General features: G+C 42.8%; 1 long non-coding RNA gene across 1 annotated transcript in view; it reads left to right on the top strand.

Annotated features, from left to right (window-relative positions):
• LOC142488488 (uncharacterized) overlaps nucleotides 1–24,132 on the top strand; it is a 44,022-nt gene extending 19,890 nt beyond the window's left edge. Inside the window, exons 2-3 of the long non-coding RNA XR_012799433.1 lie at nucleotides 23,438–23,495; nucleotides 23,926–24,132. This is a non-coding gene — a long non-coding RNA (uncharacterized LOC142488488). The remainder of the gene's footprint in view (nucleotides 1–23,437; nucleotides 23,496–23,925) is intronic.
• Nucleotides 24,133–25,587: the final 1,455 nt, after the last annotated feature.

The following is a 25,587-nucleotide window of genomic DNA, read 5'->3' as shown; positions in this document are numbered from 1 at the left end:
TAAAACAACATAATTCTCTAGGGCTCAAACCCAAATTGAAAATACTAATCCTGTATGTGAATCAAACCCCATCAGTTGTAACCATGGGATACATTGCAATACATCAACATGGTGCAATGATAATACATATCTAGATCCTACCTGTAGATAGAGGGATGATCACACACAGCCCAGTGTGGAGTATATTACTTAAATATTGATGATGGAATAGGTATATAGTATATAGTTTATAGCACACATATAATATTTCCACACAACACTTATCTTACTTGATCACAGTATAGCACATATATGCGGATATACTTTCCGGGCCCCTGCCTTGTTTGTGGCATACAGACTCCAGTTTTATATTCTCCATTTGAGCTTAGGCTTCCATTTGTATGAACATTTATATTCACATTTTTATTTCAAATTTCAATTTTTCATCCTTATTTATATTTAAATTTATATAAAAATTTATATCTAATTTCATTCTGTCCTTAGTCCAATCATATGGGAACATAGGAATTGGTATTTGATTCATGCACTCATCTGGGTGCAATATTTAATATTTAATTGATTGTGGTTGCATATATGTATATGTATATAATGTCATATGATCTCCTGTTCCATCATCAATATTTAAGTAATATACTCCACACTGGCCTGTATGTGATCATCCCTCTATCTACAGGTAGGATCTAGATATGTATTATCATTGCACCATGTTGATGTATTGCAATGTATCCCATGGTTACAACTGATGGGGTTTGATTCACATACAGGATTAGTATTTTCAATTTGGGTTTAAGCCCTAGAGAATTATGTTGTTTTATTATGTTGTTTTATAATGTTGTTTTATAATTGGTTATTGATAACTATTTTATATCTAATATATGTTTAACTGTGTGTTAACTGTATATGTATATTTAGTAATATGATTGGATATTGAATGTATATCTTAGTTTTATTTTATCATCTCCTCCAATTCTTTCAGGGTAAATATCTGTATTTTATGTAATTATGTTTTCTATAGTGTTGGTAGCACGGATAATGATTGCAGCTGAGTAGGGGTGTTTTTTCATCAATTACCATCATTGGAGTGTGTATATAATACCAGACCTCCCCCCTCACGTTATCCCTTTGAAAAAGTTAGCCGAGACTGACGAAACGCGTCAGGGAGCATCGTGACGTCAGACGCACTGACATTGAAGTCTACATCCAGCGCAGGAGCGGACTGATCCTAGCACTAGTACTGCAGGCACTACCTATACGGAACTTTTTGTCTGGGACTATTCACAGCACACCAGCCCTGGGAAACTGCTGGTACGCTGCTCGTTCGCCAACGGAGCCTGGGAATGCCCCCAAAGTCTGCATTTTGACCGGATGACTTACATCAGTCCTGGAAATCTGCTGAGATGCTGCTCCTTCACCAACGGAGCCTGGCACTGCCCCAAGAGCTTGCAGTTAGACCGGATGGTGGTGATTATTATCACATATGCTTGATTTTATTGTACTTCTTGTAAGTGCGTTTTTTACCCCTCCCTCCCCCCTCCCCTTCATTAAATATACTTTTATACGCTATGGGCGTGCGCTCTCTCCTCTTTTTTCCTTTTTTGATATCCTGTGGACGTGGTAGGTCCACACTGAGAGCTGCCGGAGACCCTACATACCAGCACCCATATTCATCATCGGAACTATTTGAGGACTGGTTTATCCTTTCATTTGCTTTTTTTCATGTGTTGTTGTTGTATGTTTGTTATGGGCCTATCTTATGGTTATAGGTCTGTATACCTTTACAACATTGCTTAGACTATTTAGGTTATACATTAGATATTTCTACATAGACATACATAGTATATATGTTCCTTTAAGGCGCAGCTTTTTTCCTTATATATATATATATATATATTTGCATGATGAAGCCACTATACAAATGAATGAAGGGAAGGGTGGGTATCGGGCTAGTGTGGCTTAACCCCTTAATTACCTTTGCGGTTAATATCTGATAAGGTGTTTAAGGGGTTAATTGATATCTGAATGTAATTGCAATGTATTGGCTATGTATTGGCTATGTATTTTGTGGGCAACGAAAGACAAGGATGTTGCTGGCGACGGGGGCTTCTTATTGATGAGGTCAGTAGTAATTTATTTATTTTAATATGCTAGTTAATGTGTTTAATAATGGGCAAATAATCTATTATCCCTATCTGGATAATAGTTATTTTGCACATTATTGTACTGTAGGTGTTGGGGGGGGGGGGGGGGAATGTATGTATTGAATGTATAGGCCAGGTTTATTTTTTTTACATTCAGGGGTGGTTCCTTGGTTCTGCGTGAGACCTCTGGTATCTCACGGGTATCAGGCTGGTGGTTCCACGGGTGACACCTGCAGGGATGAAGCGGTGGTCCCACATCTGTGGGGGCACCGCGGACCCGTAGTTTGCGGGGAAGAACCGGTGGTCCCACATCCATGTGGGCACCGCGGACACGTAGTGAGCACTTGTGAGTTCCCCATACCCCTGAGAGAACCACCCGAGGCCCCGCAGACACCTGTGAGTCTGACCCGGGGCTCCCAGACATCCGCGGGCCTACCGTGGGGACCCAATTGTGGCCCACGGTGCCCCAAGGAGACCACCTGGGGGCCATGGCGCTTGGCGGGACCCACCAACAGGCCTCCAGAACCTGTGTGAAACAAGTTGCTGGTACCCTGTAGGTCTGTCAGGTGACCCGCCAGCCCGTCTGGGACTCGCGTGGGGCTGGGGTATGAACCCTGAATGTAAAAGAATAAATCATGTATTTATGGGGGGGCACAGGGGGTGGGTAATGTATTGAATAAATATAATGATGCTTATTGTGGGGCAGTGTATTGTTTTTATTGTGGGTACTGCGGGTGGGGGGAGGGGGTATTGGCCCAAAGGGTATGTGGGTAGGCCTCCCTTGTGGGTAGTGGGTGAGGGTGGTTAGGCCTCACGAGATGTGGGGTTAGTGGGGGAGGGTATGTAGGACTCCCAAGTGGTGGGTGAGGGTGGGTTAACCCCTAAATGACTGTAGCGGTTAATAACCGCTATGGTGATTAAGGGGTTAGGGGACATTACATTGGATGTTTTTATTCTTGTGTATGTTTTGCAGCAGCGGAGGGGGCATGGCCAGGATGAAGATGAGGATGGCCTTCATCGTGGCAGCCGGAAATGGGTGAGTGCTATATGTATTTAATGTATTGATTTGTGTTTATGTATTTTAAATACACAGGGCATGTATGTTGTTTATTGCAATGTTTATTGGGGGCAAATGTCCCCAATAAACATGCTATTATGCCTTAACCCCTTATTGCCTTAGCGGTTATCCGCTATGGTAATGAAGCAGCATTTATGTATTTTAATAATATTGTGCGGAAGCAGGGGGGCTCCTGAGCTGAACCGCATTGATTTGTGGCTCAGAGACCCCCTGCTTCCCGAGTTACAGGCCCCTGTTTAGGGCATCGGTTACAGTGTCGCCGCCATATTTATAGCGGGCACGGCGCGAATGGAGTGCTATAAAGTGCGATAAAGGTAAGGAATGATTGTTTATTTATATATATGTTTTACTCATAGTGTAGATGTGCAGAGGGTCTCCGGAGCTGAACCGCTTCGGTTTTAGGTCCGGGGACCCCCTGCTTCCCAAGATATAGGCCCTTTTATGGGGTGCCGGTATCCCTCTGCTTTGTTTACATTCCGCCGTCACGTGATCGGGACATTTAAATGCAGAGGGATACTGGCACCTCATAAAGGGGCCTGTATCTCGGGAAGCAGGGGGTCCCCGGACCTGAAACCAATGCGGTTTAGCTCCGGAGACCCCCTGCACATGTAAACTATCAGTAAAAGTTGTTTTGATATGTTTTTATTTTGCCGATGTTTGCGCAGAAAGAGCGGCGGGTCTCTCTCTGCTGCAAACACATATCGGCAGAAACAGCCTATCGCCAGGTTATCGGGAGCCAGGATTTTTTTATCACCGGCTCATCGGCGTTTTGCTTTCGCAGTGATTCGGCAGGGATTGGCATGGATTCGGCCCTTACTGAATACTGCGAGGGCAAATCGCCAAAATCATGCCTATCGGCAACACTTGCCGAATGCACTTTTTCGGCGCTTACTGCATGAGGCCCTATGTATTCTATTGTTACTTTTACTGTATGTCTGAAGCGCTTATTCCCATTATGTGTTGTATTATTATCAGAGATGGGCGTATTCGCCCAAATCCGTTTCCCAGGTTTTTTTCACATATTCAACCCAAAATCCATGTTGCGGTGTAAAATCCGGAAACGGATTTGGTCGGTTTCAATTCATCAAAAACCACCATTGATTACAAACCGTGGATAGATTTGTCAGATCCAATTCGCGCATTTAGCAATCTGTTGGCGAATTCTTAAAAAATCTGCGGATTGGATTCTACAAATCTGTTCATGGTTTGCGGAGTCCGCAGAGTGTATTGGTAATAATAATAACAAATATGCAAAACGCGAATCGTCCTTTGAGATTGATCCGCTGAAAAGAACCTGCAGATCCAAATCGACAAAAAAAATTCCCCCATCTCTAATTATTGTATTGGGTGACGATATATAAATATAAAGAGTTATTCCAAAAGTACAGGGAAACAGCCTCAGGTGAGGAGAATCCTGCGTGTGCAGCCAACACAACATAGAGTGTAGTAGAACTGAGAATGAAAAAGGCCATTTTTATACCATACACACTATGATAACGTTAAAAAGTATTTAAAAAAACAGATAAACAAGACATACTGTACATGTGATTTCTTCTAAAAAGCAGATTTATGTAGGAAGGTGATTTAAATCAATTTACTACCACTTTGGAACTCTAGCATAATTTACTAAATTATAACAATGGTTTTGTTTCCGCTGCCATCATTAATGAAAGGGGTGTTAGCAACTAGTGCTAAACCACTTACACTGATCAGTGAGTGAGGTTCTAAAGTGCTACAGTAACGTAAAACGGAATCAGTTGAGCGACACCAATAGCATTGACTGCACACAGTCACACAGCACACATCACCTCAAATCCACCCCCCCCCCACCCTCCCTCTCCCGGTGCCCGAAATAATTCGGCACGGTGGGCCCCTTACCCGGAGTCCCGTTGTCCGGTTGGGCCTGCGCGGTTGATGGGGGAGAGTGTGATCACTAGGAGCCGTTGGTGAGGCTGCAGGGGGGGGGGGGAGAGTGCCGTCTGGTGCAGGGGGGAAAGACTGATGTAAAGTGTCCCGGGGGGAACGGAGCTTAATGGGGGGAACCGAGCTGGGAAGGGGGGGGGGGAGGCAAATAAAGCTAGGAACGGGGGAGGGGAGCGGAGACAGAGGGGGAGCGGGAAAATGTACTCCCGGGCAACGCCGGGTATATCAGCTAGTGTTATATAAACGTGTCACCCCACTTATTAATTAAGTGAGATGACACTAGATCAGGGGTCTCAAACTCAGTCCTCAAGTGCCACCAGCAGGCCAGGTTTTATGGATGTCCCAGCTTCAGCACAGGTAGCTCAGTCGAAGACTTATCCCCTGATCTAGTGTCATATTTCCATAACATGTACATCCTGCTTAGGAATGCAGTCAATGCTTTTAGTGTCACTCAACTGATTCAGTTCGAAGTTACCACTTTAGGACCTCACTCACTGATCAGTGCACGCAGTTTAGCGCTATTGTACTGTAGTTGCTACAATAACACCCCTTTCATTAATGATGGCAGCGGAAAAAACCCCAGTTATTGTAGTTGAGTAAATTAGGACCATTGTGCTGAAGCGCCGTACAATTAATTGCATATCAATTATGCTAGAGTTCCAAAGTGGTAGTAAATGGATTTAAATCACCTTCCTACATAAAACTGCTTTTTCTTCGGCCGAGCCACTGATTAAGCCACCTGTGCCTGGCCTGTTGGTGTACCTTGATGACTGAGTTTGAGACCCCTACACTGGCGACACACTTTATTCGAGCTTGGCTAGTCCCACGAATTCGGGTATACCCGGGTGTATTGAGGTTTGTGACTGTTTTCTGCCCGAGTGCATTGAGGTATTTTCCATGCAGGGATTTAAGCATTTTATTCCCACTGGCTGCAATACTGCACAGTATATATATATATACTGCATTACAATTCATGAATTTATGCCATCTGGTAGACACGCGAAGCATTGCAGCCTATTAAATCCTTATCATTATCATTTAACAGATTAGCCGCCCGTCAGCCAGGCATGAACCCAGGCTGGGAAGGCAAACGCAACGGGGCTTGTCAGAGGTGAGGAGCGGCGCATTCCAGGTATCTGCCAGGTACATACTGGGTATTTGCTCGAATAAAGTGTGTCGGTGCAGTACACTAGATTGTCAGTCAAATAGAATTACCTTGGAGGACACACACACACACACACACGAACAACAACAATATTTTCCTTTGCGGAATACTACTACTGGCTTCCTAGGAAGTCAAAAGGAACATGAAAACAGTGAGATATAGCTGTAATGTCTCTAGAAATATAACTGCAAATACTGGTAAATGAATTCAGTGACATACTAAATTGGTGCACAAATAAAGTACATTTAAATGAAAGCATTTGCCCTAGAGCACATTTAATGAGTGTTGCTTGATTTATATGACGCTATGCCAAATCAACCTAACAATGCAGCCTAAATTACTCTGGCAACTGAGATGCACAATGTTTTCTCAGTAGTGTAAATCTACACTTTTTCATGTGCCTGCACAGGGGGCTTTGGTATTATAATGCATACGTTAAAACACTCTGGCAGGTTTGCAGGGCTGCAATTGAAAAAAATGTCAAGCCTTGGCATACAAACAACAAAGCATTATATCTCTGTCCAAAAGATTATCCCTTAAGGAAAAAGCCAGCATCATTGTCAGAGTTTATGGGAATGCATGCAATATGAGGATGCTGGGAGCAATGCTAAATTCTAAGTAAACAAGCCTGGAACACTCCGGGGCCCCTTATATTCTAGTACTGTCAAACACTTATTCAGTGGTAGCATTTCAGTAAAATGAGCACACATATTTTGCCTATCTCAAAAATAGATTATGCGTGAAGATTAAAGGAAGAGGTCATGGGCAAAGTGAGGAGGGTGTTTGAAGAAGAGGTCTGTGAGGTACTGAGCAGCAGAATCAGGGAGAGCTTTGTAGGTGAGGGCTACAAACTTGAATGTTGATTCTAGAGAGTATGTGTAGCTGTATTAGTGACAGAGGAATGGCAGAGGAGCAGCTCTTAATAGTATGTGACAATAATGCAGTACAGACAGACAACAGACAGTGATACGGATTAGATGCAGGTTGCATAAAGAAGACGGGACATGATAAGTATATTATATAATTGTTACATACTTTATATAGTAACATAGTTGGTTGTTGTCCATCTACAAATGTCAGACTACTGGAAAATAATGGAAAATAATGTTTCCTGTTTTAAATTCCCCATGGTTTGAAGGATGATGCTGCACTCCCCAAGAGAAAAAAGGAATATAAATACCAGTGCTCCTGGTCCAGGAATCTCTGCTAGGTACTCACAATATTATATATGAAAGGAAAAAACCTGGACACTGCGGATTTCTGCTAGAAAATTTATTAGAAGCCAATAGTTGACGTTTCGGCCTCAGGAGCCTTTCTCAAAAGCAAATGGCATAATGAATAAATGACATGTAAAAAGTTCCATATATAGACCCCACCACATGTGTTCTTAATTGTCCCTGACTGATGTAATTGTCTTCTTCGAATCTTTATCCGTTGCTTTCTAATGAGGCACAGGGCAGATCTCCATCCTCATTTGCTTCATGGTCTCCTCCAAATCCCGCGATGTTATGACGTCATCAGTAGGTGTCCTCAATCATCCGGGTCCCGCGATGCGTGTGACATCATCACGTTCTTATCCTCACGTTGTCCTTTCTGTTGATGTAATTCTTTTCCTCATCAATTCCACACGTTGGGCGTTGTTGATCATTCTATCCTCCTTCCACATTCATCTGCGAGTGACGTCATGAGTCCCTGTACTTCTTCCCCTGTGAGGTTTATCAGTGTACAAGAAAGAGACTTAGAACATGTCTGATTTAGCCCTATGTGTTGATCGGAAGACTCAGGGTACAATGCTATCCCCATTAAAAATTAAAATCTGTATTTTTATTTTAAAATACTTTAAAAAAAACTCCAGAGGTGTGTATGATATTATATACCCCATATGCACGAAAGGCAAACATACAAACCATAACAACAATCAGAGAACTCCAACAGCAGCAGGTAAAGAATCATCGCTCAGTAAGAAAACAGCCTAAGGATAGATTATCATTTAGCCCTCTTGGGAAAACTGTATCCAACGTGAATATCCAATAAGCCTCATGTTGCAATAAAAGTATATCTTTATGCATACCTGTCATGCTGTTTTTTGACCTGTTCTCCCACAAGCTGCGCAATAAATGAAATCCTTAGCAGCACGCTCCTAGAGGGCACCACTATTTGGGTGTGAATAATATATTTAGCCAATCCACCTGCAATTGCTTTATTGAGCAGCTTGTGGGAGGCCAGTCCCTCCTTTTTCAAGGTATATAATCTCCCAGTAAGGTCCCTGTAAATTCAGTTTTCACTCAACTTGCTTACAGGTAAGTAGCTTCACTGGTATATACCAGTTTTTAACTGCACTAAATTACACAAGTGTAACGGGTTTCCCCCCCCCCCAATCGCAGATTCTACTGTGTGGGTGCAGGAAACATATATTGTTACTCGGTGTGGTGCATAACCTGTTGGCTCACAGGAGGGCTGAGCTTCCGCCACGGGGAACCTGGGGCAATTACACTAGGGATAATACTTACAATGATGCAGCGCCTCCACCTGCGATGGCTCCCACCAGAGGGGGAGTGGTTCCTTGCAGGACAATCAATAAACACATACACAGTGATTATATTAACTAATACCTTTACTAACAAGCAGTATAACATATCACGCAATACCTTTATATAACCTGTGTCCCTCTCTAGAGGAGACACCTACTGCGTAACGCAGGACGCTACCCCAACACCAAGTGAGCCCACCCAGTGTCCAAAGAAACCCCACCCAATGTCCCGCACTCTTGCAGAGAGTCAATGGGTGACTGCGCAGTCACTAGTTAAGCTAAGGGCCCAGTGGTGCACTTATGTATTAGATACCTGCCGAGCACTCCGGTGCTCGGGTCAGCAATCTTCACAAAGGCTCAGTTGGCGATGACTCCTTCAACGCTCCAACCGAACTTCTGCACGTGGACCGCTAGAGCGGTCCCACTCCGGAACAGTCTCTGTGGACCCCAACGTGGGTCCAACCGCTTCACGGGAACAGCAATCTTCACTGTGTCCCTATCTTCCTAAGGGGCACGTGCTACACTATAGGCCGTCCCTATAGTACAGCAACCTGTAGTGGCTTGGGGAACTCCTATGGGCCTACAGGGGTTAAGGACCTGTCCCACTCCCCTAACTACCCAAGTCCCTTCAGCCTCACTAAATGCTGACAGCCAACGTGCTGCGCAACAAGGTACCTGCCTGTCAGACCTCACAGCACTGACCGCTGTGACTCTGACAAGGCAGCACTCTAATACTAAGGGCAGCGTCCCTATCTGGGGCCTCCCTCAGAAATTACCCACTACCCTAGTGGGGGTTGGGGCCTACCTGGGTTGTGGGTACCTATAGGGCCGCAGGAGCAGCACTCGCTCCCCGCACCCTTCCTTCCCTCACAGCTCCCCTGCTCCAACTGCAACTCCTGAGTGACAGGGTCCCTCTCTCTAGAGCAGTCCCTGGCAACACTCTCTATCTTCGGGTGTCTAGCTACCTCAGACCCTGGGGGTGCTGGCCTAGTACAGTGAGTCCTGGACTCCTGTACCCTACCTCCTTCCCTGGGCTGCTCCGGTCTCTGACTGCTAGCTAACGTGCTGTAAGCCCACCAAATGTATCTCTTCTGCTCAGGCTTCCTAAGCCCTATTGGCTCCCTGGTGTCACGTGGGGCATACAGAGGCTCATGGGATATGTAGTCCCGGCTCAGAGCCTTCCCTGAATGGCTAGGGGTTCGCAGGCTTTCTCTCTCCTGCCCTGCGCGTGCGCAAGCTCCCTCTAGCTGCCTCAACCTTCCCTCGTCTAGCCCTGCTCTCGCGCAAGCTATCTGGGGGCCTTTCGCGCTATCGCGTCCCTGCGCATGCGCAACCCGCATCGCAATGGCGGCGCCCTGCTTCAACGGCCGCCGGGACCTTAGAGACGCGATCGCGGCCTTAGCAACGGCCCGATCGCGTCCCCGGCAACCGGCCGCAGGCAGGGGAAGCCGCGCTGCTCCCTGCTCCAGCCCCCACCCTTGGAAGCAGCCGTCGGGTCTGTCGGCACCCGCGACCGCGCTGCACCAAGGGAGGGGGGTCTCCAGGAGCCACGGGAGCTCCATGCTACACAAGCTTATGCTTAGTATATTAATCCATTCAGGGTATATTTCACAGAACATTTGTATGCATTTAGCATAGGGACCTGCTATTGAGACTTACCTTGACGTTGGTTAGCAGGCTTGGCATTATTTGATCAAAGGATGTAACCAAGAGTCTCCTTTGTCTTACAGATTTAGTTTGCACTATGTATACAGATGCAGCAATGAGTATCTACTGCTGCGGCACAGTTTATTCGAGCATTTGCCCGTTCTGTGCCGCAGCAGTAGCCTGGCGCGCGCCCGAGAGTGACGGGCGCGCGCCGAAGCAGCGGAAGAGCGCCCTCCGATCGGGGCGCTCTCCCTACCGCTGCCGGGTCCGCCGGGTCCCCCGGAACCCCCTGCCGCTGTCCCGCGATCGCGGGACACCAGGGCTCCCTCGGGGAGCCCCTGGACGCGCGTGCAGGGGGCGCACGCTCCCGAAGACGCGTGACCGCGCGTCTATGACGCGCGGCACGCCGAGGGGCGGCCACTAGCAAGCCGGGAAATCTCCCGGCTTGCGGATCTGGCCGCAGTGTAATAAACTGTGTCGCCAGTGTAAACACTTGCCTTTGAAAATCTGGGGCAATCTCCCAGAATTGCTGCAACATTTCTGTGACATTTCTGCAAACAGACTAATGGCCCATCAGATTAACACAGCGGGGGTCCCTGGCAGTCTCATTCAGTTTGAATTGGACTGCCAGGGACCCCCACTGTGTTAATCCGATGGGCCATTAGTCTGTCAGCAGAAATGTCACAGAAATGTTGCAGCATTACTTGGTATTACCCCAGATTTTTCCAGGCAAGTGTTCGGATACTTGTTGCTGCACCAGTATTTATATTCCCCATTTATTGCTATCCCAATGGGAGAAGCGCAGGGATTCACTATCTGTTTTTTCACATACAGTATGTATGGCCAATCCTCAGCTGCATGCTCTTTACATGGAGAAGCGCGGTGAATATATATTTGTTTTACATTTTCTGAAACATTATGTGTCTTTCTGTGTGAATGTCCAATGGGGGTAGTTGTTGATAACGAGTGAAGGATTAGAAAACAACTGTTTGAACTGTTTGCAAATGTAATACAAGTTACAGTATCAGTTCAAATGACCTTTGCTTTGCTTTGTGATGGTGGGGGGGAGGGAGGGAGGTACAACTCAATTGGTCTGTCTTTGTCTAATGCTGGGATGAACGTCAAGGATTAGAAAGAAACTGTTTGAACTGAACTGTTTTAAAATGTAATAAAAGTTATCACTGCCAGAGACCATGTTTGTGTGTGTAATATTTCCATAAACAGTATGAAAAGCAGACAAAGCCTTCCAAAAGTTGAAGGTATTGAATAGAATTCCCACCCCGCAACAAAAAAAATTATAATTTCGTTTTTTATTTTCTGGGTTTCTTACCCGAATAAATTACACATGCAAAGTCTAATTATACTGCAAAATGCAACATCATTGAGAAATTAAAAATGCTGTGATTTTAACAATGTAAAAAATGATTACATATGTAAACAATGCATCACATAACGTTTTGTTTAATGCTCCGTTTCGGTAATCGTGATAGTAATCGGAAACGACAGGCATTCTAAGGACAGCTACAGAGGGCTTCTGTTCCTGCGCATGCGCGCTACGCTTTCAGCCACACTTACACTCGTGGAGGTCTGACAGCGCTACGGAGACAGCCCCAGCGCGCGGGACTGATTTCTGAGGACTAACATTGCCCCTGTACACCTAATGTGATGCCCCACCAGAGAAGTTATCGTTGAGATCGGGTATTATTAAAGTTTTACTCCAAGTGGTTACTATCTTTTATTATTGGTAATACACTTCAATTCTCTTATCTTGGTGCGCTCTCGTGTTTCCCTTTTTTCTTAAGTAATAAGAACCATTCGGATGAATGCATTCTATAAATATATATTCTGTATATAGTTAGATAGAATGTATATTATCTATGATGGTATTTATTGGTAACATGGCTGTGTTAATTAAGTAAGGTTCCACATAGAGGGTTACCTATATAGTATGTGTACTGAATTAGTCAGTGCATTTTGGTATAATATTATGCAATTGTGTTTTTGAATTGTAATTATGCAACTGTATTCTTCATCATATAAATACTGTACCATTGACTACCTCGTACGGGGTCGACGACGGATTTTCACTAAGGGGAGAATGTAGTACCCTGCTAGGAATTTCCCTTTACCCTGCATGTCAGCCGTGGTAGCTGTGGCAGTCCCGGGGTTAAGTCCTCCCAAGGTTCTGACATGTGAGTTAATATAATGTGGCGTTTTCTAGGCAAATGTTTGGCCTTGTGCTAGTTCTAGAAGTTGCTGGAAGGGTCATCTGACATAGGTGATCCTGTTGCAACAATTAATCTTCCCAGATATTGGGGCAGAGTGTTGGCCTTGCCCTGGGTATAAAAGGTGGGGATCCATCATTTTGTATTCAGACCTCCAGCTCCCCACAACACGAGGTAAGACCCCAGACTCCAAATAACATCAGGCGAGCGCCATGATCTCCAAACTTGTAAAGCAGCAGAATCCTGTTGATTATTTCCAGTATCCCAATGTTAGGGAGCCCTTAGGAAAAAGTGCAGAGAAGGATCTATCCTTGCTGCAGGAAGCAGTTCCATTCTCAGGTTTATGATGGGACCTGGGGATGGGCTAATTTGCAATGGGAGAGATGAATTGAGACTGAATCTTAATACGGAAAACCTGTCCTGTTTGTAACATCTAAGCGTCTATCTAAATAAATGTATGTTGAAAGTTCCTGGTGCCTTCTTTCTGTTCACCACTCCCTTATACCAGTATAAGCCTGGCACAGATCCACTATCTACCATGAGATGCAAAGGTAAACCGCTGAGCACCTACACCCTTTTGAGCAGGTACTAACACTGTTATCAAAGCCATAAAGGCTGTTCCAACAACATCCTTTGCCCTTTACACCCTATCCCTCATGCTAGGGGGGGGGGGGGGGGGCGGGGATAGGGGTGTTACATTAGGTCTCCAGCACTGGAGGGATCCCTTTGTCAGGAACAGTTATTTGTGGATCCAGGGGGGGGGAAGGGAGCAGGATCATCAGGAACACCCAGAAAAAAACATATACATACAGATCATGGTGTGGTATGAAAATAAACATGAGTCAGAACTCTGGAAAAACTTGGCTCTTATGAATAACCTACTTACAAGAAGTAGGATTTAAACCAGCGTTTGTATAGGTAAAGATGAGTATATTGGCTCTTCTAATTGAGATCGCAGACTGCAGCAGACTAGTAGTTTAAATGGTATGCCTGCTGGGACTTTCACTTTCACAGTACAGCAGTCGCATTCGTTCAGAGAAGAGAGGAAAACATAGTGTTTTACCAGGTAACACCAATTTTTATCGTAGTAGCATAAAAGATATGTACTCACAATATATCATGTGAACACAGTCACATAAAGGTATCTTTAGGGCAACAGCGGCTCGGCAGATGGAAAAAACGAAAGGGTCCTCCACTCCACTCAAACTTCCCTCCGCGAGGGTGCCCCCTCGTCCGGTGCCGATGGATGGCGTCTGTCGTCACTTCCTGGCCTGGTGGTGACGACTTCCGGTACGGGCGGGAAGATCGGAAGGTTGGAGGGCTCGCCTGACCGCAGCTGCGCCTCTGGGGTAGGAGCAGGTTAACAGACTGCTTCCTTCCTTGACTCGGCTCAACGCGTTTCACTGCATCCGCAGCTTCCTCAGGAGCAATGATTGTGTCCCATAATGGGTGTTACTTAAATAGCATCTTCAATTAAGACACTAATTGGAAAAACACTTAATTACATTACACACAGATTCTCCCACATGGGTACATAATACTGTGGTCAAAAAAATACGGCGCATTAAATACATATATTAGTTTTATTCACTCTCATATGAGAGGTTATAAAAGATAGAATATAAATTAAAACATATTAAAAAGCTAAAAATCATCATTAAAACTCGGATAGTTAGTAATTATTAGAGAAGGTCCATACATAGAGGGAGAGAGAGAGAACATAGATTAGCAAAGTAAATGCAGTATATATAAAATCTGATAGCAGCATATTTATATATAAAATGAATAAAATTCGATTAAATTATTTACATATATCAAGATAATTAAAGTGCAAGTGCAATAATTAGAGGAAAGGTGCAATCTCAAAATCCACATTAAGCCCGTTAGGTGTCAGTGTATTAAGTTTATGTACCCAGTACATCTCTCTTCTACTTAAGTCTAGATTTCTATCCCTTCCTCTCCAATGTTGTACTACATGCTCGATTGCAGTAAATTTCAATCCTGCTGTATTGGAGTTGTGAAATAAAGAAAAGTGCTTAGAGACATTGTGGGACTGGATACTTCTTCTGATATTGCTCAGGTGTTCTAAGATGCGTATCTTAATTGCTCTTGTGGTTTTACCCACATATTGTAGCCCACATGGGCATTCAAGGAGGTAGATTATGTAATTTGAAGTACAATTCATATATTGTTTTATTTTATATTCTTCATTTCTATTGTTACTCATAAATTTCTTTTTATCTTGATTTTTGTGTCCGCAGGCTTTGCATGAACTGCAACCATAGAAACCCTCCAATTTTTGGAGCCATCCATCTTTCTTTGTTTCCAGTTTTTTTAAAGCACTTGGAGCTATCATCCCCTTCAGGTTTTTTGCCTTTTTAAAGATAACCTTGGGGTGCTGTGGCATATTATCTTTCAAGATAGGGTCATTTAATAAAACATGCCAATGTTTATTAATTATTTTCTTGATATTGTTTGACTCTTTATTAAAAGAAGTTAAAAATGCTGTGTCGAAATTTATATTAGGAGTTTTGTCTTTATTTTTAGGTACTATTAAGTCCTGTCTATTTAGACAGTTAGCCTTATCAAATGCTGCGTCCAGGAGGTCTGTCTTATAGTGTTTCTCAGCAAAGCGTTCTTTTAGTATATTGCACTGATCATTGAATACTACTGTATCAGTGCAATTACGACGCATCCTCCTGAACTGATTATATGGGACATTGTCCATCCATAAATTCTGGTGACAGCTTGTGCGTAAGATGTAATTATTACTGTCCACTTCCTTAAAGTAGGACCTAGTTTTTAACGTACCATTCTCTATGTAGATAGTAAGATCTAAATAATTAAGGGAGGTTTTGCTTGTAACAGAGGTGAATTGTAAGTTATAATTGTTTATGTTTATACTTGATAAAAAGGAGTCCAAACTCTCCTGGGTGCCTCCCCAAATTAAAATGACATCATCGATGTAGCGCCGCCATAGGACAAGGTCTGCCCCCAGGACGCCACCGGGCCATATGTGATGTTCCTCCCAGAGTCCCATGAAGAGATTGGCGTAACTGGGAGCAAACCTCGTACCCATGGCGGTACCACATCTCTGAATGTAGAAATTGTTGTCAAACCAAAAATAATTTTTATCAAGTATAAAGCATATACTATCAAGAATGAATTGGACTTGCTGATCATTCATATCTTGGTCTTGTTTGAGAAAGAAGTTTACTGCTTCACATCCTAGGTTTTTCTCTATAGACGTGTACAGAGATGCGACATCTATAGTAGCCATAATGAACTTATCATTCCAAATGATACTTTCTAATAAATGTAACACATCTGTAGTATCTTTCAGATATGATTTAAGATTTTTAACATGGTTTTGGAGAAAGGTATCAATATAAGCCGACAAATTTGATGTCAATGAATTAATACCGGAGATAATCGGTCTTCCGGGAGGTTGTTGCATACATTTATGGATTTTAGGCAATATATAGAATATCGGTAGTTGGGGATACTCATTGAACAAGAATTTGTACTCATTTTCATTGAGTATACCCAATTCCTTACCCCGATCTAGAAGTGTTTTTAGATCGTTTGTAAAGGTAGTAGTTGGATTGTATTTTAGAATTTCATAGGTCTTTTTGTCTCCTAAGAGGCGGTTAGCTTGCTTTAGGTAGTCATCTCTATTTTGGATCACTACCCCTCCTCCTTTATCAGCCTGTTTGATAACTATATTGGTGTTATTTATTATTTCTTCTAAGGCAGCTCTCTCTTCTTTATTCATATTATTCCTCATTTTTGATTTATTATTTTTTGAGAGCTCTTCGAATTCTTTGACAATTAAATTATAGAAAACCTCTATGTGGTTACCCTTACAATAGGTGGGATTAAAAGTAGATTTATTTCTAAAACTCGTGTGTTTAAATGTATCACTTTCTGTCTCAATAAGTTGTTTAGGATTGCTCATCCTTGACTCAACATTTTTACTTAGGAAAAATCTTTTAACTGTTAGTTTTCTAATATATTTATTTGCGTCCACAAAAAGTTCGAAATTATTTGGGCCACAAGTTGGAGCAAAGAACAAACCCTTGGAAATGACACTTAATTGTGAGGATGTTAGTTCTACATTACTGAGATTGAAGATGTTTTTAGTTTTATCGGGGTGGGGTTTTCTCACTATTTTCTTTCTTCCCCCCCGTTTTCCTCTCTGTCTCTTTCCCCTTTGGGGTAATTGCTCCCCTCTTCTTTCTCTAAGAGGGGAGTAAATGGGTTTTTTGTTTCCCAAATGCTTATATCTAGGAGATCACTAGTCCCTGTTGTTCCAATGGGTGAACGAGATCTACTAGCTTTTGCATATTTAGCAGAATCATATCTCTCTCTTTCTCTTTTTCTATCTTCTCTGTCCTTTCTTAGATGTCTTTCTCTTCTTAGTTCTTTCTCTTTTTGATATTCACGCTCTTTCTTATCTCTCTCTTTGTCCTTCTCTTTTTGTTCCCTGTACCTTTTTAGTTCTCTCTCTTTTAAGATCTCTTTTTCTCTCTGTAATTCTTTTTCTCTATATAACTCTCTTTCTTTATATTCTCTTACTCTTCTCTGTTCTTTTTCTTTTTCTCTTTGTAATTCTCTATCCTTATATTCTCTCTCTCTCTTCTCTGTTCTTTTTCCCTAATCATTTCTCTCTCCCTACGTCTTTCCCTTTCTAATGCCTGTTCCCTCTCTCTTTGAGGTACTCTCTCATTGAGATAATCTCTTTCTCTATAAAGGTCTCTCTCTTTTAATTCTCTTTCCTGATTAAAATGCTGTTTAGGTGTAAGATCTTTCCTGGAACTATGGTGTGACAGTTTGGAATCATAATTGTCTCTCCATGGTAACCTTTGTAAAAACATGTGTTTGTTATTATCAGGGTATGATTTATTTCCATATTTCCCTGAAGTATTTTGGGGTTCTCTAACTATTCTTTCCTCAGGTCTACTCTGCGGTTTAGAACTCTTCTTTTTCTTCCAGTCTCTTTGTTCCCCTCTGAGATAATCTTCCTCATCTCTCTGAAATTTATTTGATTTGCTGGTATAAAGGTCTTGTTCTAGTCTATCAATTTTCTTTTTTAGTTCACGATCCTTAATTTTAAATTCAATGGTATCTTCCATATGTGCCAATTTTTCCTCTATTATGACAACCTCTTCATCAATTTTTTTGATATGCTTTTTATGTTGGTTTATCAATGATGTCATAAGATTAAAGGAACAATTATCTATTGTCTCATGCCATTTTTTCACAAAATCCTCATCATCCAAATTTGATGATGGGTTTTTTGGGAATCTTAGGCCTCTAGGGATGCGCTTGCAGTCCATGTATCTATTTAGAAATTTAAGGTCAAGCCATCTCCTAGTGTCTTTAATCAAAAGTCTTTCTAATTTGATGAATTCTTCATCTAAAAAATCATCTTTCACCGGTGTGTTTATTACATTAGTGTCACTAAATAATAAGTGTCTATTTTGTCTTTTAGCAAAAATGTTTGGTGAAACAACTTCCATAATATCTAAACAGTAAAAATAATAATATATAATAAGAATATTAATGTGCTTAATCAAATAATATAAATCTTGTTACTATGAAAAATATATTTGCATATAGTGTACAGCAGCCCCCAAATCAAGTGCAGAGAAACAACGTGAAACCCAGTGATTTAGAGTGGCGCTTTAACACAGTGCAAGTGATCTAAAAAATATATAAAAGTGGTGAAACTGAAAAAACTCTCAACCTTCCAGGGAATATACACTGATTCCCTCGCAAAACGTGTGGATCCAGGGGGGGGGGGGAAGGGAGCAGGATCGTCAGGAACACCCAGAAAAAAACATATACATACAGATCATGGTGTGGTATGAAAATAAATATGAGTCAGAACTCTGGAAAAACTTGGCTCTTATGAATAACCTACTTACAAGAAGTAGGATTTAAACCAGCGTTTGTATAGGTAAAGATGAGTATATTGGCTCTTCTAATTGAGATCGCAGACTGCAGCAGACTAGTAGTTTAAATGGTATGCCTGCTGGGACTTTCACTTTCACAGTACAGCAGTCGCATTCGTTCAGAGAAGAGAGGAAAACATAGTGTTTTACCAGGTAACACCAATTTTTATCGTAGTAGCATAAAAGATATGTACTCACAATATATCATGTGAACACAGTCACATAAAGGTATCTTTAGGGCAACAGCGGCTCGGCAGATGGAAAAAACGAAAGGGTCCTCCACTCCACTCAAACTTCCCTCCGCGAGGGTGCCCCCTCGTCCGGTGCCGATGGATGGCGTCTGTCGTCACTTCCTGGCCTGGTGGTGACGACTTCCGGTACGGGCGGGAAGATCGGAAGGTTGGAGGGCTCGCCTGACCGCAGCTGCGCCTCTGGGGTAGGAGCAGGTTAACAGACTGCTTCCTTCCTTGACTCGGCTCAACGCGTTTCACTGCATCCGCAGCTTCCTCAGGAGCAATGATTGTGTCCCATAATGGGTGTTACTTAAATAGCATCTTCAATTAAGACACTAATTGGAAAAACACTTAATTACATTACACACAGATTCTCCCACATGGGTACATAATACTGTGGTCAAAAAAATACGGCGCATTAAATACATATATTAGTTTTATTCACTCTCATATGAGAGGTTATAAAAGATAAAATATAAATTAAAACATATTAAAAAGCTAAAAATCATCATTAAAACTCGGATAGTTAGTAATTATTAGAGAAGGTCCATACATAGCGGGAGAGAGAGAGAACATAGATTAGCAAAGTAAATGCAGTATATATAAAATCTGATAGCAGCATATTTATATATAAAATTAATAAAATTCGATTAAATTATTTACATATATCAAGATAATTAAAGTGCAAGTGCAATAATTAGAGGAAAGGTGCAATCTCAAAATCCACATTAAGCCCGTTAGGTGTCAGTGTATTAAGTTTATGTACCCAGTACATCTCTCTTCTACTTAAGTCTAGATTTCTATCCCTTCCTCTCCAATGTTGTACTACATGCTCGATTGCAGTAAATTTCAATCCTGCTGTATTGGAGTTGTGAAATATAGAAAAGTGCTTAGAGACATTGTGGGACTGGATACTTCTTCTGATATTGCTCAGGTGTTCTAAGATGCGTATCTTAATTGCTCTTGTGGTTTTACCCACATATTGTAGCCCACATGGGCATTCAAGGAGGTAGATTATGTAATTTGAAGTACAATTCATATATTGTTTTATTTTATATTCTTCATTTCTATTGTTACTCATAAATTTCTTTTTATCTTGATTTTTGTGTCCGCAGGCTTTGCATGAACTGCAACCATAGAAACCCTCCAATTTTTGGAGCCATCCATCTTTCTTTGTTTCCAGTTTTTTTAAAGCACTTGGAGCTATCATCCCCTTCAGGTTTTTTGCTTTTTTAAAGATAACCTTGGGGTGCTGTGGCATATTATCTTTCAAGATAGGGTCATTTAATAAAACATGCCAGTTTAAAACAGTTATTTACCTTAAAGGTATTGTGTCTAAAGTGAACCTTTATTTAATTGTAATCTTGCAATCTTGTTCCTCTGTTAAATGTACTTTTCTATTTACTGCACATTTTTAGAAAGTCCTCTAATGTAGCCGCATCTGCTCCGAACACTCCTGCCATGCTTCAGTGTCACTGTTGCAACATATGGTACTATGTAACCGATTAATCCTGTTTGTCTTTAATTTAATTAATTTAGGATTATGTGGGGTAGGCCAATTACCATTTTAGTAAACACCAAAAAAGCATTCCAGAATTAACTTTTTTTTTTTTACAAAATGAAGCACATTTTTATATTTTATGAAGCCGAAAATTAACAGAATTTAGAAAGTTAGTGACATATTTTTGACAAAATATGAAAAGCCTTCTCCTAGTGCCTTCTCCTTTATTCAGCACATTCTAACACTGTATTAAGAAAGGGTTAATGATAGAAGATTCTCGACCAATAGAATCTTTACTACTGTAAAAAGAGACAGCAAGAAGAGGATGTTGGTTGAAGAAGATTGCATTATTTCAAAAAGTTTTAAAATTATTTTTGTCATTGTTTAATCCTTGTTTATGTAACGGGTATTCCCCCACCCAATCGCAGATATGGTGTAGGTGCAAGGAACATACAGTGTTACCAGGTGTGGTGCATAACCTGTTGGCTCACAGGAGGGCTGAGCTTCCGCCACGGGGAACCTGGGGCAATTATACTAGGGTACTCACTTGCAATGATGCAGCGCCTCCACCTGCGATGGCTCCCACCAGAGGGGGAGTAGTTCCTCGCAGGACAATCAATAATCACATAGACAGCATGTATATTAACTAATGACTTTACTAACATGCATAACAACTCATCACACTCATAATGACATGTGTCCCTCTCACGAGGAGACACTAACCGCGACGTTTCGCAGGACGATTCCCCAACACTAGGTGATCCCACCCAGTGTCCCAAGAACCCCACCCAATGTCCCGTACTCCTACAGAGATAGTCAATGGGTGACTGCGCAGTCACTATTTAAGCTAAGGGCCCGTTGGTGCACTTTTGTATTAGATAGTACCTGCCGAGCACTCCGGTGCTCGGGTCCGCAACAATCTTCTCAAAGGGTCAGACGTGTGATGAATCCGTCTGATCCTCCAACCGAACTCCTTGCACGTGCGGACCTGCAACGGACTTCTCTGTGAACCCCAACGTGGGTCCAACCGCTCCCACAGGAACAGCAGCAGCCGCTGTGTCCCTATCTATATAAGTGGTACTAACGTGACAGGAACCCTAACCTAGGGCCTGTCCCTGTAATACAGCAACCTGCAGTGGCTTGGGGAACTCCTATGGCCGGTAGGGGGTAATGACCTGTCCCACTCCCCTAACTACCCAAGTCCCTTCGGTAAGTGATCTGGAATGGACTAGAGTACTCTTCCATGCAGTACTTGGGCGTCTACCTACTGTTGGCTAGCCTAGTGCAGATCCTCTCCAGAATTCCTGACCTCGTTAACAGGCTATCCCTTCAGGCATCCTACCCCTAGCGCTACCTCAAGGTGACTAGAACAGCTATAGCCCTTCTCCAGACCCACTACTCTCTGACTAGTCCCAGCGCCTACCGCAGCAAGCTGTAACTCACTGGAGGCTGCAGCCAACGTGCTGCGCAACAAGGTGCCTGTCTGTCAGACCTCACAGCACTACAGCCGTGACTCTGACAAGGCAGCACTCTAACACTAAGGGCAGCGTCCCTATCTTGGGCCTCCCTCAGCAATTACCCACTAACCTAGTGGGGAGTTGGGGCCTACCTGGGGTGTGGGTACCTATGGGGCAGGAGCTGCACTCGCTCCCCGCACCCTTCCTTCCCTCACAGCTCCCTGACTCCAACTCTCTGTAACCTTCCTTTCCCAGCTCCCACTAATGTAAGTGGCAGGGTCCCTAACCTGAGGGCTATCCCTGGCAACACTCACTTTACTGGGGAGCTGAGATATCTCGGGCCCTGGGGGTGCTGGCCTAGTACAGGGAGTCCCTGACTCCTGTACCCTACCTCCTTCCCTGGGCTGCTCCGGTCTCTGACTGATCTAACGTGCTCCAAGCCCGCCAAATGTATCTCTTTTCCCAGGGGTCTCCTAAGCCCTATTGGCTCCCTGGGTTCACATGGGGCTCGCAAAGGCTCTTGGGATATGTAGTCCCAGCTCAGAGCCTTCCCTGGTAGGCTAGGGGTTCGCGGGCTTTTCCCTACCTTCACTGCGCTTGCGCAAGCTTTCCCGGGCTGCCTCGACCTTCCCTCAGCTCTCCCTGCTCTCGCGCGAGCTATCCCTGTCTCGGGGGCTTTCCCTGCGCCTACGCGTCCTTGCGCATGCGCAACAGGGTACTTAATGGCGGCGCCCTGCTTGTCCGGCCGCCGGGACCTTAGAGACGCGATCGCGGCCTTAGCAACCGCCCGATCGCGTCCCCGGCAACCGGCCGCAGGCAGGAGAAGCCGCGCTGCTCCCTGCTCCAGCCCCCACCAATGGAAGCAGCCGTCGGGTCTCTCGACACCCGCGACCGAGCTGCCCAAGGGGAGGGGGGTCTCCAGGAGCCACGGGAGCTCCAGGCTACACTTACATCCCATTTTGCAGATTCGGCACGCGGATCAACATCAACACTATACAGGCATACCCCGGTTTAAGTATACTCACTTTAAGTACACTCGCGAGTAAGGACATATCGCCCAATAGGCAAACGGCAGCTCGGCATGCGCCTGTCAGCACGTCCTGAACAGCAGTACCAGCTCCCTACCTGTACCGAAGCTGTGCGTAAGCGGGGAGACTATAGCGCCTGTTACAAATGCCTTATTTACATCAGTTATGCATGTATATGACGATTGCAGTACAGTACATGCATCGATAAGTGGGAAAAAGATAGTGCTTCACTTTAAGTACATTTTCGCTTTACATACATGCTCTGGACCCATTGCGTACATTAATGCGGGGTATGTCTGTATTTGTGTAGGAAACACATTCAGTGATAATGAAGTTAAATTATGCGTTTCATTCAATTGGCAGTACCTGTACTGCGCATGCATTCCATACATTTAACACATACAGTTTGCATGCGCAGAAAGTCAATGACACTCATATGCGTTCCATAAAATAGGCACGTTCAGTTTATCGGTAGTACACGTTCCACACAGTGTAATTCATGCATCTATTTAGTCTTGATGATTAATAAATAACAATCTAACAATTATTTTACAGGTGAAATTGCACAGGAGACAGTCTGAAAAAGATGTCGGTTGAAGAAGATTGTATTATTGTAAGAATATTGAAGATTGTATTATTTCACAAAGTCTTTGTTTTTTATCTCTAAGCTGTCATTTACTGTGCTCAAATAAAAAAAAATGTCATACTTTAAAAATATTGAATCATCTGAAGTTTACAGAAATAAGTAGCGGGTTACATCGAAATCAATGGGATATGATAATGAACGGGAATAAGGGACTGGTTACATTGTATTTAGATTAAAGACACACACTAGCACAGCCTATCATTACTGCAGAGTTCTACGACTGCTGCTAAACGCAATTTTTGTGGCTGTTGCTCAGTCGCGATAGCCGCACCCGCAAAAGCAAATAATAGCTGCGCATCTACATTTCATTTCCTGCGTTTCCCGTTTCCTGCGTTTCCCGTTTCCTGTAGGTCTCATGAGTTGAAATTCTCGCTCTGTCGCTTCCTTATTTTTACAGATAACTCTCAAGTATGAACATTTCTACAGTCCATTTTGCTGCCAGTCCAAGGTCCGGGTATCCTCCCCAGCAGCCCAGGGGGGTCCGACTGTTCTGCAACATGGTCCTTCTTGTGCGGTCCAGGTGCACTCAGATTCCTGGATCAGAGAGCTCTGTGCAGTCACTACTGCAGGTTTTTATTTAAAGTCTGCTAATGAGGCAACTTAAGGCACCGTGCTTTAGAATTAACCTCCTCTGTGCTGTAAACAGGTTTTCCCTGCATGACTACAGTATGTGAGAGAGAAACCGTCCTGTTTTAGAGATGCCGTAAAATTGAATATAACAAACACAGTCAAATATTAAAGCATTACCACATTTTTTGGCCTGACTATTAGCACTCCTTTTTATTTTTTTTGCGGAAGTTCTTTGCAAATAGTATTACAACTCCCTGGTATGAGCATCCTTTCTTCATAATTGTAGTGCACAGATATATTACATGTACTGTAGATGGAGCAATGAAGATAGATGCATTACATGAGTTACATTTGGGAAAATGCAGTTTATTTAAAAGACATACATTCTGTAGGACATATATCCGGGAGAAGCACGATTCTACTCCTAAGGAATATCTAATGACTCTTTCATGAATCTGTAACTGGTTATACATTCCACTCTCGCACTCACCATCGCCAATCAAGTAAGATTACTTTACTGCTGCTTTCAGTATAATGTGGTATTATTCAATAACTCATTATTAACTATGTGGATCCAAGAAAAGTTTTAATCATGTTCACTTTAGAATAAAGCTAATTAGTTCTGCTAATTAGATGAATTGAAGCTATCCTCTCCCATATGGGTATTCAGACGGCTTATCATTTTCTGGTTGCCTGGTAATACAAATAGCTTTCAAACGGAACCAAAACTTGATTAAAATGTTTTACAGATGGAACATAAATAACGAGTAGAATACAGCTGCTGTTTACATTACAGTATACCACATAAATGAACAGCTGACACAAGGTCAGCGAGACATCAAAAGAAAGTACTGTACATCCAGTGGTGCACTCCAAGGCTAATGTTTAATTTTCCATTAAGTGACTACATGAAGTGAAGACAAGTGAATTTAGTGAATAAAAATACAAATGTTACAATGACACGTGGTGCTGGTATCTTTATAATAGTTTGCTGAAAGAGACTTAACTCTCTATTAGAGAGAAGAGGATGGTACGTGACCTACAATTTGGAATAATTGTGGTGATGTATATACAACCATATTATCTATGAGTCATAAATTGACAACGGCCATAATTATTTGTAACGCTTGACCACCTATGTTGTTAAATGCTGCTTATCATTCAATTGTAATGTAAGATCCTTTGATAAATTAGTGAACAGGTGCCACATTAATATTCCTCCAGATTAAATAAACCGCATAATGTTAAATCTAACATCCATTTATATGCTATACATTTATGCAGCATATCCAATAGAAAGCTGTATAATCAACACAGCAGTTATTTGCCTGCACATTAGCCTATAGTAAAGGGCTTCAATACAGATTGCTTGCACATATAGGGGGTTCATGCAGTAAGCGGCGGAAAAAAATTATCGGCAGGGTTTTGAACTCGCCATGTTTTTGGCAAATTGCTCTCACGGTATGCAGAAAGGCCTGAATACTTGCGA

Source organism: Ascaphus truei, chromosome 2, assembly GCF_040206685.1.
Source record: "Ascaphus truei isolate aAscTru1 chromosome 2, aAscTru1.hap1, whole genome shotgun sequence".
In the NCBI taxonomy this organism is placed as follows: domain Eukaryota; kingdom Metazoa; phylum Chordata; class Amphibia; order Anura; family Ascaphidae; genus Ascaphus; species Ascaphus truei.
This window is presented reverse-complemented; position numbering and strand designations above follow the sequence as displayed.